The sequence below is a fragment of the Alligator mississippiensis genome, chromosome 15, assembly GCF_030867095.1.
Source record: "Alligator mississippiensis isolate rAllMis1 chromosome 15, rAllMis1, whole genome shotgun sequence".
Classification (NCBI taxonomy): Eukaryota; Metazoa; Chordata; order Crocodylia; family Alligatoridae; genus Alligator; species Alligator mississippiensis.
This window is the reverse complement of record NC_081838.1, coordinates 15,586,305-15,604,333: the sequence shown is the minus strand read 5'-3', so window position 1 is coordinate 15,604,333 and position 18,029 is coordinate 15,586,305. Positions and strand designations below refer to the sequence as shown.

The 18,029-nt window shown below is 51.0% G+C and overlaps 3 long non-coding RNA genes across 3 annotated transcripts; all 3 read right to left on the bottom strand.

Moving 5' to 3' along the window:
- Positions 1-2,188: 2,188 nt before the first annotated feature.
- LOC132245611 (uncharacterized) lies at positions 2,189-3,607 on the bottom strand. Its single transcript, XR_009457321.1, has 2 exons — positions 3,392-3,607; positions 2,189-2,828 (listed from the first exon to the last, which is right to left on the bottom strand). It is a non-coding gene; the product is annotated as an uncharacterized LOC132245611 (long non-coding RNA).
- Positions 3,608-7,993: 4,386 nt separating this feature from the next.
- Positions 7,994-9,440, bottom strand: LOC132245597 (uncharacterized). Its single transcript, XR_009457306.1, has 2 exons — positions 9,225-9,440; positions 7,994-8,661 (listed from the first exon to the last, which is right to left on the bottom strand). It is a non-coding gene; the product is annotated as an uncharacterized LOC132245597 (long non-coding RNA).
- Positions 9,441-13,827: 4,387 nt separating this feature from the next.
- Positions 13,828-15,274, bottom strand: LOC132245600 (uncharacterized). Its single transcript, XR_009457309.1, has 2 exons — positions 15,059-15,274; positions 13,828-14,495 (listed from the first exon to the last, which is right to left on the bottom strand). It is a non-coding gene; the product is annotated as an uncharacterized LOC132245600 (long non-coding RNA).
- Positions 15,275-18,029: the final 2,755 nt, after the last annotated feature.

The following is an 18,029-nucleotide window of genomic DNA, read 5'->3' as shown; positions in this document are numbered from 1 at the left end:
TTTACCATGGCTTTTTATATTTTATACTTTTAAAGTTTTATGGAATGCACTCCCTGTAGAATGAAGTTCCACCCTGGACCACTGTTAAAACTGCATTGACATTGTAAGAGTAAAGTGATACAATGTGTTATACTGGGTGGTCCCATGAGTGAATGCGAGTGAATGATGGTCATCAGTAGACAAAAGCCCAGCTCCAGGAAGTCCATGTTAAACCAATCAAGCTAAAGAACTGATTCCTGGAAGTGAGCACCTACCCAGCTGACTATTCCTGCAACCCTTAACAATACCATTGTTTATGAATGAAAATCACAAACTGACTCCCAACATGCCCTAAAAGCAGGCAAGACCCCTATGAGTAACAGCTGCCAGGTACTACTCAAGACCCACATGGGACAAGAATCTGTGTATTGGGTAACCAAGGTGATGCTGGGGGATCAGACAAGTCTACCAGAAAGGGATAAAAGGCAGTGAAGCGTGACCCTCAGTGGTGCCCTCTCATCCAGCACCTGACCTACCGAGACAGAAGGACAAGCAGACAACCCCCTTCTGGAGAAGACATTGCCTTGAAGGAAGCTGACCACAAACAGCAGACTCCAGGGCCTCGGGCAGGTAGATATACCGACACCAGTGCTCTCACAATCACTACAGCAGCTACTATACACTATGCTACATGGGTTTGAATGAGTGAGCGAATGTGTGTGTGCGCGCTAAGGTGACCAGTACCACCCATAACTGAAAGATTGCATTTATGATTTTATTGGTAACTTCACATGCCGTTCAATAAACTAGAATTTATGAAGATCCTGTGATTTGGTCCTTTGTAGCCAACAATGGCACAACCTCATTAAACCCATTGCCCAGGTGTAGGGCAAGGATGGCCAAACTGTGGCGCGTGCGTGGGCTGTGGCACGTCAGGGAGGGGCAGGAAGCTGAGCAGGAGGTTGTGCAGGAGAGGGAGTTTGTAGTGGCAGTCAGGCAGGATCCTGGGGGTAATTTATGGCGCACCCACCTGAAAGGCTGCCCTACTGCTCCAGGGTCCCCTCTTCTATGCTCTTCTCTTATATCCTTTTAGGACTAGTGATTTGTTTAGCTGTGTTTGAACATTTTCTTTACTTGCTGATCAACTCAGTTGTCACATCTGGAAAGATTCACACTATGGTTATTCAGAAAGAAGCTTTGGCCCTTTTGCCTAGCAGCATGCCTGCAGCTTACCCTAGGCCCCTTGGAAATGGTTAAGGGTGGCAACAACTCCCTGCTCCAAGCAGGACCAGCCCCAACTACATCATCCCAGCAAGGGCTTTGCTTAGCCAGGTCTTAAAAACCTCCAAGGATGGAGAATTCACCACCTCTCTGGTTCCAGTGCTTAACTACTATCTTCATGAAAAAAATTCTTCCTAATAACCAAGCTCAGCAATAGCCACCCTGCAGGGAGGTGAAGGCTGCTATTCAATCCCCCTCAGTCTTCTCTTCTCCAGACTAAAGCCCAGTTCCCTCAGCCTTTCCTTGTAAGTCATGTCCCCCAGCCCCACAACCATTTTTCCACCCTCCATTGGACTCTCGAAATTATCCACATCCTTTCTGTTGTGGGAGGCCCAGGCCTGGACCAAACTCTTCCCTGCTGACAATCTGCATCACCTGCTGAGTTCAGAGCAATGCTGTTGGCAGCGACGGCTGAGAGAGGATGGGAGAGTGTCTCTGCATGCAAGGCCCCAGGTTGCAGGGCTGGGGATGGCATCTGGAGTGGGGAGAGAGTCCGTGGAGAGACATAAGCAGTGGCCAGGGGTGCTGAGGTGCCCTGTGACAGTGGGGCAGCCATTTGGTGGGTGGCCCACAAATTACTACCCCCTGTGTCCTGCCTGAGTGCCACTCCCATCCCCCTTCCCTACCTGACCTCCTACTCAGCTTCCTGCCCCTTCCTGATCTGCCACAGCGCAGGCATGCACCACAGCTTGGCCATCCTTGCCCTGAACCTGGGGAATGAGTTCAATGAGGCCGTGTCATCTGGGCCTGGTGCAGGACCCTCCCTCTCCTGCATTTACGTGCCCTCAGCACCATGCACATAGCACCTTGGTCACGAGGCTCCAGTCACTGCCTTGTGCAGAGCAGCTGAAGGGAGCCTATGCTGGAGGGGGCAGTGGAGAGGACACCGTGGATCTGCAGGTTTAGAGACACACCAGGAATCAGCAGATGCCATGAAGGAAAACTTTTATTGGACGAAGCTCACAATGTAAGATAGGAGGGAAACACTGGAAAATAATTTAAAGACTGGTCCTGTATCTCCGTATCCAGCTTCTTACCAGAAAGAAAATGCCAGGAGACTGAATCGCAAAGTCAGTTGGCACCGGCACAGATTCAAGGCACCACTTAGAACAGGATCGTTGCTGGGTACAAGAGCAGAGCTTGGAAATGGTTGCAGGAACAGCCTGGGAAACAAGGGGAGAAGAGCAAGGGATGTGAAAGAAACTGCATTCAGGGACTTGCTGACTTGCTCTTGCTTTCCCAGATGTTGATGTTGCCGCGGTGGGTTGGGGCATCAGCCATCACTTCTGTGGAGGTCACTGTTGCTGAGGACACTGCGGTGGAGGGCACTTCTGGTCAGGCCACTGCGGTGGAGGGCACTTCGATGGAGGGCACTTCTGGTCAGGACACTGGGGTGGAGGGCACTTCTGGTCAGGCCACTGGGGTGGAGGGCACTTTGATGGAGGGCACTTTGGTAGAGGACACTGCGGTGGAGTACATTTCTGGGGAGGAATCAATGGTGGAGGACACACAACCTGCTTGCATTGCTGCTGGTTGGGGTAAGACATGGTTCTTCAACTCAGAAATGCCTGGAAGGGAAAGAAAGCACAGCACTGATGAGTCACCACCATCCTCCATCATGCTGCCCTTTCAAGTAGCCACACAAAGACACAAATAAGCAACCCATCCACCCTACCACCTTGTCCATGTTAGATTAAACCTGGTGCTGAAGCTGGCTACTGGGCTCTAGGTCCTTTGCCAGCAAAGCACCATCAAAACTGATGAGACTGAAGCTCACATGTGCAAAATGCAAATATTCAAAAGCCCGGGAACATTGGTTCAAACGGCTTTCCTGGAAGAGGGAAGGGGCTTGAGCACATGCCGAAGGCAGAGCACACCCAGAAGTGAATGCTAGGCAGGGTTCTGTCCTTTAGCTCCTTTCCAAGAGGGCTGTGCCTTTGACTGACGGCCCAGACTGCAAATCCAGCTAAAACCCGCAAGTACAAGCATGGGTAGCATTTTCTCTCTATCCCACATGTGCTGACATGGGTTTAGACAGAGGAACAAACAGTCCTCCCTGTAATTTTTATAGGATTAAGTTTAGAAGTAACTCCGAGCAATCGCTGGCAGCCTGAATGCAAGAGAGACTTACCTGTCAAGCGAACAGGAGGGAGTGGATGTGGAGTCAAGTGGATAAGGAGGCGCTGGGAGGGAGAGCTTTTATAGGCCTTCTGGCCCCGTCACCAGTATATGATGCCCTTGGTGAATCAGATGGTGATACCGGGCAGCTCTCATCCACATCCACTCCACCAGCACTTCCTTATTTCCTTGTTTGCATCATAATATGCCCGAAGAAAGTCCAGCCCACTTTTCCTTGTGGTATCCTGATATGTATCATTGATCTTCCCCCTGCCTGTCCTGTTTTGAAGGACTTGCTCATAGTGGCTGCTATGAATAACTCATGGTTTCATTTCTGCAGGCTTTTTGCAGGGTGTTGGAACCAGGCACTCATGCCCTCCTGGCTTTGGTTTCACCTTTGACCCCTCTTTCCTTGTCCTGCATGAAGTCCCCTGCATGGAGCTCTGGCTGGTGGGACAGGGGGCCAAATCCCAGCCCACCCTTCACCGCCCCTGTGTAGCCAGAGAAAACAGTTGTGTCCCTGGGGAAGCTTCATGCACACCTGACTGAAGATTTAGGGAATTAGACTTATTTTGTCTTGAGAAGAGAAGAGCGAGGGAGGGGGTTTATAGCAGCCTTCAACTCTCTGCAGGTTGTCTCCAAAGAGGATGGAGTTGGTGGCATCTCAGTGGTGGCAGATGACAGAACAAGGTGCAATGGTCACCAGTGGCAGCAAGGGAGGTGGAGGTTAGATATTAGGAAGAAGTTTCTCATGTGGACGGTGCTGAAGCACTGGAACGGGTTACCCAGACAGGTGGTGGCATCTCCATCCTTTGGAGGCTTTGAAAAACCTTGATACACAAACCCTTGGCTCCTGTTTCTCTCCTTCCTGCTTCATTTTCAATCTAACCGCACCAGCACCTGCAGACATGTACCTCTAGTGCCTCAGGTGTGCACAATGCTTCCTCAGGGGCATAGGAGCATTTCCTCTGGCTGCACAGGCGAGCTAAGGGTGGGCTGAGCGGGGAACAACAGAGCAGGCCAGAAACTGGGGACAAGACACTCAAGGCCATATTTCCACCCCTCCTCACCAGCGGTGGAAGTGGGCAGCACTGCTTTGACTTCCATGGGGCTGCGCCAGTCCCACTCACTGGGATTTGGCCTCCTGTCCTGCCAGGCAGGGCTCCATGCCAGAGGCCATGTGTGGGACAAGGAAAGAGGGGCCAAAAGCTGAACCACAGCCAGGAGGGCATGAGCACCTGTGACAACACCCTGCAAACATCTTGTGGAAACACAGCCATGAGTTGTTCATGGCAGTCACTATGAGCAAATCCTATTTAAATCTCTTCTTCCTTTACAGCAGGATACTCAAGGAGGGGTACAATGATACATGTCAGTATACCAGAAGAAAAAATCGGGCAAAGCATGATGCAAACAAGGAATTAGGAAGTGTTGGTGGAGGGGAGGCGCGTGAGAGGCGCTGGTGTCTCTCTAAACCACAAATCCACGGTGTCCTCTCCACTGCCCCCTCCAGCACAGGCTCCCCTGAGCTGCTCTGCACAAGGCAGTGACTGGAGCCTTGCGACCACAGTGCAGTGTGCACGGGGCAGAGGGCATCTGAATGCAGAAGCAGAGGGAGGGTCTTGCCCAAGACTGTCACAGGAGTGTGTGAGGTGCTGAATCAAGATTGCTGGTCTCCCAGGCAGAGCCAGGGACCTTAGCACAGCTGGCTCCTTCACCTCTGGCACCTACTGCTCTCCCTGTCTGGCACTTCCATTCACCAACATTTTCTGTTCCCCACATTCAGTAAAGGAGGTTTGTCCCAAAAGGCCAACGAGGTCATCTGCTCCCTCCACTGCATCACTGCAGCCACAAAGCAAGCGCTCTTATCCTGGCATCCAGCTGAGGAGTGCTAGGACAAGGAATCAGTGCACGTGGAGACTCATGGCCTCAGCACTGGGGAGCTCAGTAGAGGCAGAGAGTGGGAGATGAGGACACTGCTCGTGGCCTGTGCCCCTGCAAGGCCTGGGAAACTGGGGGGGTAAAGATGTCCAGGTGGTGTATCAGAACGCCCCCTTTGTACGTTTCCCTTCTGGACATTGATATAACAGAAGCCCCTTCCTGCCTGCAATCCCGCCTCCACCCCCCCCCCCACGCACACAATTTGTGCATTTCTTTTTCTTCTCAGTATTGGCAGATACCTAGCACACTCATTGCATGGGGGTGGCAAGGCTCAGAGCAAGCCAGAAAGCTGAAGTGGCTTTCTGTAGGGGAAACCTAGAAACTACATCCACATATCAACTAAACTCAGTGTCCCTAAAGAAAACAAAAGAACTAAAATATCCACTGCAAAGACTGTCAATATATCCTGTGCTAAGCTAACTCACTTACTGTCCCCAGTAGCCTTTGATCCTCACTACCTCACATTGCATTTTGATATTTCAACTGTCTCATCTTTACCATGGCTTTTTATATTTTATACTTTTAAAGTTTTATGGAATGCACTCCCTGTAGAATGAAGTTCCACCCTGGACCACTGTTAAAACTGCATTGACATTGTTAGAGTAAAGTGATACAATGTGTTATATTGGGTGGTCCCATGAGTGAATGCGAGTGAATGATGGTCATCAGTAGACAAAAGCCCAGCTCCAGGAAGTCCATGTTAAACCAATCAAGCTAGAGAACTGATTCCTGGAAGTGAGCACCTACCCAGCTGACTATTCCTGCAACCCTTAACAATACCATTGTTTATGAATGAAAATCACAAACTGACTCCCAAAATGCCCTAAAAGCAGGCAAGACCCCTATGAGTAACAGCTGCCAGGTACTACTCAAGACCCACATGGGACAAGAATCTGTGTATTGGGTAACCAAGGTGATGCTGGGGGATCAGACAAGTCTACCAGAAAGGGATAAAAGGCAGTGAAGCGTGACCCTCAGTGGTGCCCTCTCATCCAGCACCTGACCTACCGAGACAGAAGGACAAGCAGACAACCCCCTTCTGGAGAAGACATTGCCTTGAAGGAAGCTGACCACAAACAGCAGACTCCAGGGCCTCGGGCAGGTAGATATACCGACACCAGTGCTCTCACAATCACTACAGCAGCTACTATACACTATGCTACATGGGTTTGAATGAGTGAGCGAATGTGTGTGTGTGCGCTAAGGTGACCAGTACCACCCATAACTGAAAGATTGCATTTATGATTTTATTGGTAACTTCACATGCCGTTCAATAAACTAGAATTTATGAAGATCCTGTGATTTGGTCCTTTGTAGCCAACAATGGCACAACCTCATTAAACCCATTGCCCAGGTGTAGGGCAAGGATGGCCAAACTGTGGCGCGTGCGTGGGCTGTGGCACATCAGGGAGGGGCAGGAAGCTGAGCAGGAGGTTGTGCAGGAGAGGGAGTTTGTAGTGGCAGTCAGGCAGGATCCTGGGGGTAATTTATGGCGCACCCACCTAAAAGGCTGCCCTACTGCTCCAGGGTCCCCTCTTCTATGCTCTTCTCTTATATCCTTTTAGGACTAGTGATTTGTTTAGCTGTGTTTGAACATTTTCTTTACTTGCTGATCAACTCAGTTGTCACATCTGGAAAGATTCACACTATGGTTATTCAGAAAGAAGCTTTGGCCCTTTTGCCTAGCAGCATGCCTGCAGCTTACCCTAGGCCCCTTGGAAATGGTTAAGGGTGGCAACAACTCCCTGCTCCAAGCAGGACCAGCCCCAACTACATCATCCCAGCAAGGGCTTTGCTTAGCCAGGTCTTAAAAACCTCCAAGGATGGAGAATTCACCACCTCTCTGGTTCCAGTGCTTTACTACTATCTTCATGAAAAAAATTCTTCCTAATAACCAACCTCAGCAATAGCCACCCTGCAGGGAGGTGAAGGCTGCTATTCAATCCCCCTCAGTCTTCTCTTCTCCAGACTAAAGCCCAGTTCCCTCAGCCTTTCCTCATAAGTCATGTCCCCCCACACCCACAACCATTTTACCACCCTCCACTTGAATATCTCGAAAATTATCCACATCCTTTCTGTTGTGGGTGGCCCAGGCCTGGACCAAACTCTTCCCTGCTGACGATCTGCATCACCTGCTGAGCTCAGAGCAATGCTGTTGGCAGCGACGGCTGAGAGAGGATGGGAGAGTGTCTCTGCATGCAAGACCCCAGGTTGCAGGGCTGGGGACTGGCATCTGGAGTGGGGAAGAGACATAAGCAGTGGCCAGGGGTGCTGAGGTGCCCTGTGACAGTGGGGCAGCCATTTGGTGGGTGGCCCACAAATTACTACCCCCTGTGTCCTGCCCGAGAGCCACTCCAATCCCCCTCCCCTGCCTCATCTCCTGCTTAGCTTCCTGCCCCTCCCTGATGTGCCACAGCCCACGCATGCACCACAGCTTGGCCGTCCTTGCCCTGAACCTGGGGAATGAGTTCAATGAGGCCGTGCCATCTGGGCCTGGTGCAGGACCCTCTATCTCCTGCATTTACGTGCCCTCAGCACCATGCACATAGCACCGTGGTCACGAGGCTTCAGTCACTGCCTTGTGCAGAGCAGCTGAAGGGAGCCTATGCTGGAGGGGGCAGTGGAGAGGACACCGTGGATCTGTAGGTTTAGAGACACACCAGGAATCAGCAGATGCCATGAAGGAAAACTTTTATTGGACAAAGCTCACAATGTAAGATAGGAGGGAAACACTGGAGAATAAATTAAGGATTGGTCTGTATCTCCGTATCCAGCTTCTTCCAGAAGGAGAATGCCAGGAGACTGAATTGCAAAGTCCGTTGCCACCTACGCAGATTCAAGGCACCACTTAGAACAGGATTGATGCTGGGTACAAGAGCAGAGCTTGGAAGTGGTTGCAGGAACAGCCTGGGAAACAAGGGGAGAAGAGCAAGGGATGTGAAAGAAACTGCATTCAGGGACTTGCTGACTTGCTCTTGCTTTCCCGGATGTTGATGTTGCCGCGCTGGGTTGGGGCATCAGCCATCACTTCTGTGGAGGTCACTGTTGCTGAGGACACTGGGGTGGAGGGCACTTCTGATCAGGACATTGGGGTGGAGGGCACTTCTGGTCAGGCCACTGCGGTGGAGGGCACTTCGATGGAGGGCACTTCTGGTCAGGACACTGGGGTGGAGGGCACTTCTGGTCAGGCCACTGGGGTGGAGGGCACTTTGATGGAGGGCACTTTGGTAGAGGACACTGCGGTGGAGTACATTTCTGGGGAGGAATCAATGGTGGAGGACACACAACCTGCTTGCATTGCTGCTGGTTGGAGTAAGACATGGTTCTTCAACTCAGAAATGCCTGGAAGGGAAAGACAGCACAGCACCGGTGAGTCACCACCATCCTCCATCATGCTGCCCTTTCAAGTAGCCACACAAAGACACAAATAAGCAACCCATCCACCATACCACCTTGTCCATGTTAGATTAAACCTGGTGCTGAAGCTGGCTGCTGGGCTCTAGGTCCTTTCTCAGCAAAGCACCATCAAAACTGATGAGACTGAAGCTCACATGTGCAAAATGAAAGTATTCAAAAGCCCAGGAACATTGGTTCAAACGCCTTCCCTGGAAGAGGGAAGGGGCTTGAGCACATGCCGAAGGCAGAGCACACCCAAAAGTGAATGCTAGGCAGGGTTCTGTCCTTTAGCTCCTTTCCAAGAGGGCTGTGCCTTTGACTGACGGCCCAGACTGCAAATCCAGCTAAAACCCGCAAGTACAAGCATGGGTAGCATTTTCTCTCTATCCCACATGTGCTGACATGGGTTTAGACAGAGGAACAAACAGTCCTCCCTGTAATTTTTATAGGATTAAGTTTAGAAGTAACTCCGAGCAATCGCTGGCAGCCTGAATGCAAGAGAGACTTACCTGTCAAGCGAACAGGAGGGAGTGGATGTGGAGTCAAGTGGATAAGGAGGCGCTGGGAGGGAGAGCTTTTATAGGCCTTCTGGCCCCGTCACCAGTATATGATGCCCTTGGTGAATCAGATGGTGATACCGGGCAGCTCTCATCCACATCCACTCCACCAGCACTTCCTTATTTCCTTGTTTGCATCATAATATGCCCGAAGAAAGTCCAGCCCACTTTTCCTTGTGGTATCCTGATATGTATCATTGATCTTCCCCCTGCCTGTCCTGTTTTGAAGGACTTGCTCATAGTGGCTGCTATGAATAACTCATGGTTTCATTTCTGCAGGCTTTTTGCAGGGTGTTGGAACCAGGCACTCATGCCCTCCTGGCTTTGGTTTCACCTTTGACCCCTCTTTCCTTGTCCTGCATGAAGTCCCCTGCATGGAGCTCTGGCTGGTGGGACAGGGGGCCAAATCCCAGCCCACCCTTCACCGCCCCTGTGTAGCCAGAGTAAACAGTTGTGTCCCTGGGGAAGCTTCATGCACACCTGACTGAAGATTTAGGGAATTAGACTTATTTTGTCTTGAGAAGAGAAGAGCGAGGGAGGGGGTTTATAGCAGCCTTCAACTCTCTGCAGGTTGTCTCCAAAGAGGATGGAGTTGGTGGCATCTCAGTGGTGGCAGATGACAGAACAAGGTGCAATGGTCACCAGTGGCAGCAAGGGAGGTGGAGGTTAGATATTAAGAAGAAGTTTCTCATGTGGACGGTGCTGAAGCACTGGAACGGGTTACCCAGACAGGTGGTGGCATCTCCATCCTTTGGAGGCTTTGAAAAACCTTGATACACAAACCCTTGGCTCCTGTTTCTCTCCTTCCTGCTTCATTTTCAATCTAACCGCACCAGCACCTGCAGACATGTACCTCTAGTGCCTCAGGTGTGCACAATGCTTCCTCAGGGGCATAGGAGCATTTCCTCTGGCTGCACAGGCGAGCTAAGGGTGGGCTGAGCGGGGAACAACAGAGCAGGCCAGAAACTGGGGACAAGACTCTCAAGGCCATATTTCCACCCCTCCTCACCAGCGGTGGAAGTGGGCAGCACTGCTTTGACTTCCATGGGGCTGCGCCAGTCCCACTCACTGGGATTTGGCCTCCTGTCCTGCCAGGCAGGGCTCCATGCCAGAGGCCATGTGTGGGACAAGGAAAGAGGGGCCAAAAGCTGAACCACAGCCAGGAGGGCATGAGCACCTGGTGACAACACCCTGCAAACATCTTGTGGAAACACAGCCATGAGTTGTTCATGGCAGTCACTATGAGCAAATCCTATCTAAATCTCTTCTTCCTTTACAGCAGGATACTCAAGGAGGGGTACAATGATACATGTCAGTATACCAGAAGAAAAAATCGGGCAAAGCATGATGCAAACAAGGAATTAGGAAGTGTTGGTGGAGGGGAGGCGCGTGAGAGGCGCTGGTGTCTCTCTAAACCACAAATCCACGGTGTCCTCTCCACTGCCCCCTCCAGCACAGGCTCCCCTGAGCTGCTCTGCACAAGGCAGTGACTGGAGCCTTGCGACCACGGTGCAGTGTGCACGGGGCAGAGGGCATCTGAATGCAGAAGCAGAGGGAGGGTCTTGCCCAAGACTGTCACAGGAGTGTGTGAGGTGCTGAATCAAGATTGCTGGTCTCCCAGGCAGAGCCAGGGACCTTAGCACATCTGGCTCCTTCACCTCTGGCACCTACTGCTCTCCCTGTCTGGCACTTCCATTCACCAACATTTTCTGTTCCCCACATTCAGTAAAGGAGGTTTGTCCCAAAAGGCCAACGAGGTCATCTGCTCCCTCCACTGCATCACTGCAGCCACAAAGCAAGCGCTCTTATCCTGGCATCCAGCTGAGGAGTGCTAGGACAAGGAATCAGTGCATGTGGAGACTCATGGCCTCAGCACTGGGGAGCTCAGTAGAGGCAGAGAGTGGGAGATGAGGACACTGCTCGTGGCCTGTGCCCCTGCAAGGCCTGGGAAACTGGGGGGGTAAAGATGTCCAGGTGGTGTATCAGAACGCCCCCTTTGTACGTTTCCCTTCTGGACATTGATATAACAGAAGCCCCTTCCTGCCTGCAATCCCGCCTCCACCCCCCCCCCCACGCACACAATTTGTGCATTTCTTTTTCTTCTCAGTATTGGCAGATACCTAGCACACTCATTGCATGGGGGTGGCAAGGCTCAGAGCAAGCCAGAAAGCTGAAGTGGCTTTCTGTAGGGGAAACCTAGAAACTACATCCACATATCAACTAAACTCAGTGTCCCTAAAGAAAACAAAAGAACTAAAATATCCACTGCAAAGACTGTCAATATATCCTGTGCTAAGCTAACTCACTTACTGTCCCCAGTAGCCTTTGATCCTCACTACCTCACATTGCATTTTGATATTTCAACTGTCTCATCTTTACCATGGCTTTTTATATTTTATACTTTTAAAGTTTTATGGAATGCACTCCCTGTAGAATGAAGTTCCACCCTGGACCACTGTTAAAACTGCATTGACATTGTTAGAGTAAAGTGATACAATGTGTTATATTGGGTGGTCCCATGAGTGAATGCGAGTGAATGATGGTCATCAGTAGACAAAAGCCCAGCTCCAGGAAGTCCATGTTAAACCAATCAAGCTAGAGAACTGATTCCTGGAAGTGAGCACCTACCCAGCTGACTATTCCTGCAACCCTTAACAATACCATTGTTTATGAATGAAAATCACAAACTGACTCCCAAAATGCCCTAAAAGCAGGCAAGACCCCTATGAGTAACAGCTGCCAGGTACTACTCAAGACCCACATGGGACAAGAATCTGTGTATTGGGTAACCAAGGTGATGCTGGGGGATCAGACAAGTCTACCAGAAAGGGATAAAAGGCAGTGAAGCGTGACCCTCAGTGGTGCCCTCTCATCCAGCACCTGACCTACCGAGACAGAAGGACAAGCAGACAACCCCCTTCTGGAGAAGACATTGCCTTGAAGGAAGCTGACCACAAACAGCAGACTCCAGGGCCTCGGGCAGGTAGATATACCGACACCAGTGCTCTCACAATCACTACAGCAGCTACTATACACTATGCTACATGGGTTTGAATGAGTGAGCGAATGTGTGTGTGTGCGCTAAGGTGACCAGTACCACCCATAACTGAAAGATTGCATTTATGATTTTATTGGTAACTTCACATGCCGTTCAATAAACTAGAATTTATGAAGATCCTGTGATTTGGTCCTTTGTAGCCAACAATGGCACAACCTCATTAAACCCATTGCCCAGGTGTAGGGCAAGGATGGCCAAACTGTGGCGCGTGCGTGGGCTGTGGCACATCAGGGAGGGGCAGGAAGCTGAGCAGGAGGTTGTGCAGGAGAGGGAGTTTGTAGTGGCAGTCAGGCAGGATCCTGGGGGTAATTTATGGCGCACCCACCTAAAAGGCTGCCCTACTGCTCCAGGGTCCCCTCTTCTATGCTCTTCTCTTATATCCTTTTAGGACTAGTGATTTGTTTAGCTGTGTTTGAACATTTTCTTTACTTGCTGATCAACTCAGTTGTCACATCTGGAAAGATTCACACTATGGTTATTCAGAAAGAAGCTTTGGCCCTTTTGCCTAGCAGCATGCCTGCAGCTTACCCTAGGCCCCTTGGAAATGGTTAAGGGTGGCAACAACTCCCTGCTCCAAGCAGGACCAGCCCCAACTACATCATCCCAGCAAGGGCTTTGCTTAGCCAGGTCTTAAAAACCTCCAAGGATGGAGAATTCACCACCTCTCTGGTTCCAGTGCTTTACTACTATCTTCATGAAAAAAATTCTTCCTAATAACCAACCTCAGCAATAGCCACCCTGCAGGGAGGTGAAGGCTGCTATTCAATCCCCCTCAGTCTTCTCTTCTCCAGACTAAAGCCCAGTTCCCTCAGCCTTTCCTCATAAGTCATGTCCCCCCACACCCACAACCATTTTACCACCCTCCACTTGAATATCTCGAAAATTATCCACATCCTTTCTGTTGTGGGTGGCCCAGGCCTGGACCAAACTCTTCCCTGCTGACGATCTGCATCACCTGCTGAGCTCAGAGCAATGCTGTTGGCAGCGACGGCTGAGAGAGGATGGGAGAGTGTCTCTGCATGCAAGACCCCAGGTTGCAGGGCTGGGGACTGGCATCTGGAGTGGGGAAGAGACATAAGCAGTGGCCAGGGGTGCTGAGGTGCCCTGTGACAGTGGGGCAGCCATTTGGTGGGTGGCCCACAAATTACTACCCCCTGTGTCCTGCCCGAGAGCCACTCCAATCCCCCTCCCCTGCCTCATCTCCTGCTTAGCTTCCTGCCCCTCCCTGATGTGCCACAGCCCACGCATGCACCACAGCTTGGCCGTCCTTGCCCTGAACCTGGGGAATGAGTTCAATGAGGCCGTGCCATCTGGGCCTGGTGCAGGACCCTCTATCTCCTGCATTTACGTGCCCTCAGCACCATGCACATAGCACCGTGGTCACGAGGCTTCAGTCACTGCCTTGTGCAGAGCAGCTGAAGGGAGCCTATGCTGGAGGGGGCAGTGGAGAGGACACCGTGGATCTGTAGGTTTAGAGACACACCAGGAATCAGCAGATGCCATGAAGGAAAACCTTTATTGGACAAAGCTCACAATGTAAGATAGGAGGGAAACACTGGAGAATAAATTAAGGATTGGTCTGTATCTCCGTATCCAGCTTCTTCCAGAAGGAGAATGCCAGGAGACTGAATTGCAAAGTCCGTTGCCACCTACGCAGATTCAAGGCACCACTTAGAACAGGATTGATGCTGGGTACAAGAGCAGAGCTTGGAAGTGGTTGCAGGAACAGCCTGGGAAACAAGGGGAGAAGAGCAAGGGATGTGAAAGAAACTGCATTCAGGGACTTGCTGACTTGCTCTTGCTTTCCCGGATGTTGATGTTGCCGCGCTGGGTTGGGGCATCAGCCATCACTTCTGTGGAGGTCACTGTTGCTGAGGACACTGGGGTGGAGGGCACTTCTGATCAGGACATTGGGGTGGAGGGCACTTCTGGTCAGGCCACTGCGGTGGAGGGCACTTCGATGGAGGGCACTTCTGGTCAGGACACTGGGGTGGAGGGCACTTCTGGTCAGGCCACTGGGGTGGAGGGCACTTTGATGGAGGGCACTTTGGTAGAGGACACTGCGGTGGAGTACATTTCTGGGGAGGAATCAATGGTGGAGGACACACAACCTGCTTGCATTGCTGCTGGTTGGAGTAAGACATGGTTCTTCAACTCAGAAATGCCTGGAAGGGAAAGACAGCACAGCACCGGTGAGTCACCACCATCCTCCATCATGCTGCCCTTTCAAGTAGCCACACAAAGACACAAATAAGCAACCCATCCACCATACCACCTTGTCCATGTTAGATTAAACCTGGTGCTGAAGCTGGCTGCTGGGCTCTAGGTCCTTTCTCAGCAAAGCACCATCAAAACTGATGAGACTGAAGCTCACATGTGCAAAATGAAAGTATTCAAAAGCCCAGGAACATTGGTTCAAACGCCTTCCCTGGAAGAGGGAAGGGGCTTGAGCACATGCCGAAGGCAGAGCACACCCAAAAGTGAATGCTAGGCAGGGTTCTGTCCTTTAGCTCCTTTCCAAGAGGGCTGTGCCTTTGACTGACGGCCCAGACTGCAAATCCAGCTAAAACCCGCAAGTACAAGCATGGGTAGCATTTTCTCTCTATCCCACATGTGCTGACATGGGTTTAGACAGAGGAACAAACAGTCCTCCCTGTAATTTTTATAGGATTAAGTTTAGAAGTAACTCCGAGCAATCGCTGGCAGCCTGAATGCAAGAGAGACTTACCTGTCAAGCGAACAGGAGGGAGTGGATGTGGAGTCAAGTGGATAAGGAGGCGCTGGGAGGGAGAGCTTTTATAGGCCTTCTGGCCCCGTCACCAGTATATGATGCCCTTGGTGAATCAGATGGTGATACCGGGCAGCTCTCATCCACATCCACTCCACCAGCACTTCCTTATTTCCTTGTTTGCATCATAATATGCCCGAAGAAAGTCCAGCCCACTTTTCCTTGTGGTATCCTGATATGTATCATTGATCTTCCCCCTGCCTGTCCTGTTTTGAAGGACTTGCTCATAGTGGCTGCTATGAATAACTCATGGTTTCATTTCTGCAGGCTTTTTGCAGGGTGTTGGAACCAGGCACTCATGCCCTCCTGGCTTTGGTTTCACCTTTGACCCCTCTTTCCTTGTCCTGCATGAAGTCCCCTGCATGGAGCTCTGGCTGGTGGGACAGGGGGCCAAATCCCAGCCCACCCTTCACCGCCCCTGTGTAGCCAGAGTAAACAGTTGTGTCCCTGGGGAAGCTTCATGCACACCTGACTGAAGATTTAGGGAATTAGACTTATTTTGTCTTGAGAAGAGAAGAGCGAGGGAGGGGGTTTATAGCAGCCTTCAACTCTCTGCAGGTTGTCTCCAAAGAGGATGGAGTTGGTGGCATCTCAGTGGTGGCAGATGACAGAACAAGGTGCAATGGTCACCAGTGGCAGCAAGGGAGGTGGAGGTTAGATATTAAGAAGAAGTTTCTCATGTGGACGGTGCTGAAGCACTGGAACGGGTTACCCAGACAGGTGGTGGCATCTCCATCCTTTGGAGGCTTTGAAAAACCTTGATACACAAACCCTTGGCTCCTGTTTCTCTCCTTCCTGCTTCATTTTCAATCTAACCGCACCAGCACCTGCAGACATGTACCTCTAGTGCCTCAGGTGTGCACAATGCTTCCTCAGGGGCATAGGAGCATTTCCTCTGGCTGCACAGGCGAGCTAAGGGTGGGCTGAGCGGGGAACAACAGAGCAGGCCAGAAACTGGGGACAAGACTCTCAAGGCCATATTTCCACCCCTCCTCACCAGCGGTGGAAGTGGGCAGCACTGCTTTGACTTCCATGGGGCTGCGCCAGTCCCACTCACTGGGATTTGGCCTCCTGTCCTGCCAGGCAGGGCTCCATGCCAGAGGCCATGTGTGGGACAAGGAAAGAGGGGCCAAAAGCTGAACCACAGCCAGGAGGGCATGAGCACCTGGTGACAACACCCTGCAAACATCTTGTGGAAACACAGCCATGAGTTGTTCATGGCAGTCACTATGAGCAAATCCTATCTAAATCTCTTCTTCCTTTACAGCAGGATACTCAAGGAGGGGTACAATGATACATGTCAGTATACCAGAAGAAAAAATCGGGCAAAGCATGATGCAAACAAGGAATTAGGAAGTGTTGGTGGAGGGGAGGCGCGTGAGAGGCGCTGGTGTCTCTCTAAACCACAAATCCACGGTGTCCTCTCCACTGCCCCCTCCAGCACAGGCTCCCCTGAGCTGCTCTGCACAAGGCAGTGACTGGAGCCTTGCGACCACGGTGCAGTGTGCACGGGGCAGAGGGCATCTGAATGCAGAAGCAGAGGGAGGGTCTTGCCCAAGACTGTCACAGGAGTGTGTGAGGTGCTGAATCAAGATTGCTGGTCTCCCAGGCAGAGCCAGGGACCTTAGCACATCTGGCTCCTTCACCTCTGGCACCTACTGCTCTCCCTGTCTGGCACTTCCATTCACCAACATTTTCTGTTCCCCACATTCAGTAAAGGAGGTTTGTCCCAAAAGGCCAACGAGGTCATCTGCTCCCTCCACTGCATCACTGCAGCCACAAAGCAAGCGCTCTTATCCTGGCATCCAGCTGAGGAGTGCTAGGACAAGGAATCAGTGCATGTGGAGACTCATGGCCTCAGCACTGGGGAGCTCAGTAGAGGCAGAGAGTGGGAGATGAGGACACTGCTCGTGGCCTGTGCCCCTGCAAGGCCTGGGAAACTGGGGGGGTAAAGATGTCCAGGTGGTGTATCAGAACGCCCCCTTTGTACGTTTCCCTTCTGGACATTGATATAACAGAAGCCCCTTCCTGCCTGCAATCCCGCCTCCACCCCCCCCCCCACGCACACAATTTGTGCATTTCTTTTTCTTCTCAGTATTGGCAGATACCTAGCACACTCATTGCATGGGGGTGGCAAGGCTCAGAGCAAGCCAGAAAGCTGAAGTGGCTTTCTGTAGGGGAAACCTAGAAACTACATCCACATATCAACTAAACTCAGTGTCCCTAAAGAAAACAAAAGAACTAAAATATCCACTGCAAAGACTGTCAATATATCCTGTGCTAAGCTAACTCACTTACTGTCCCCAGTAGCCTTTGATCCTCACTACCTCACATTGCATTTTGATATTTCAACTGTCTCATCTTTACCATGGCTTTTTATATTTTATACTTTTAAAGTTTTATGGAATGCACTCCCTGTAGAATGAAGTTCCACCCTGGACCACTGTTAAAACTGCATTGACATTGTTAGAGTAAAGTGATACAATGTGTTATATTGGGTGGTCCCATGAGTGAATGCGAGTGAATGATGGTCATCAGTAGACAAAAGCCCAGCTCCAGGAAGTCCATGTTAAACCAATCAAGCTAGAGAACTGATTCCTGGAAGTGAGCACCTACCCAGCTGACTATTCCTGCAACCCTTAACAATACCATTGTTTATGAATGAAAATCACAAACTGACTCCCAAAATGCCCTAAAAGCAGGCAAGACCCCTATGAGTAACAGCTGCCAGGTACTACTCAAGACCCACATGGGACAAGAATCTGTGTATTGGGTAACCAAGGTGATGCTGGGGGATCAGACAAGTCTACCAGAAAGGGATAAAAGGCAGTGAAGCGTGACCCTCAGTGGTGCCCTCTCATCCAGCACCTGACCTACCGAGACAGAAGGACAAGCAGACAACCCCCTTCTG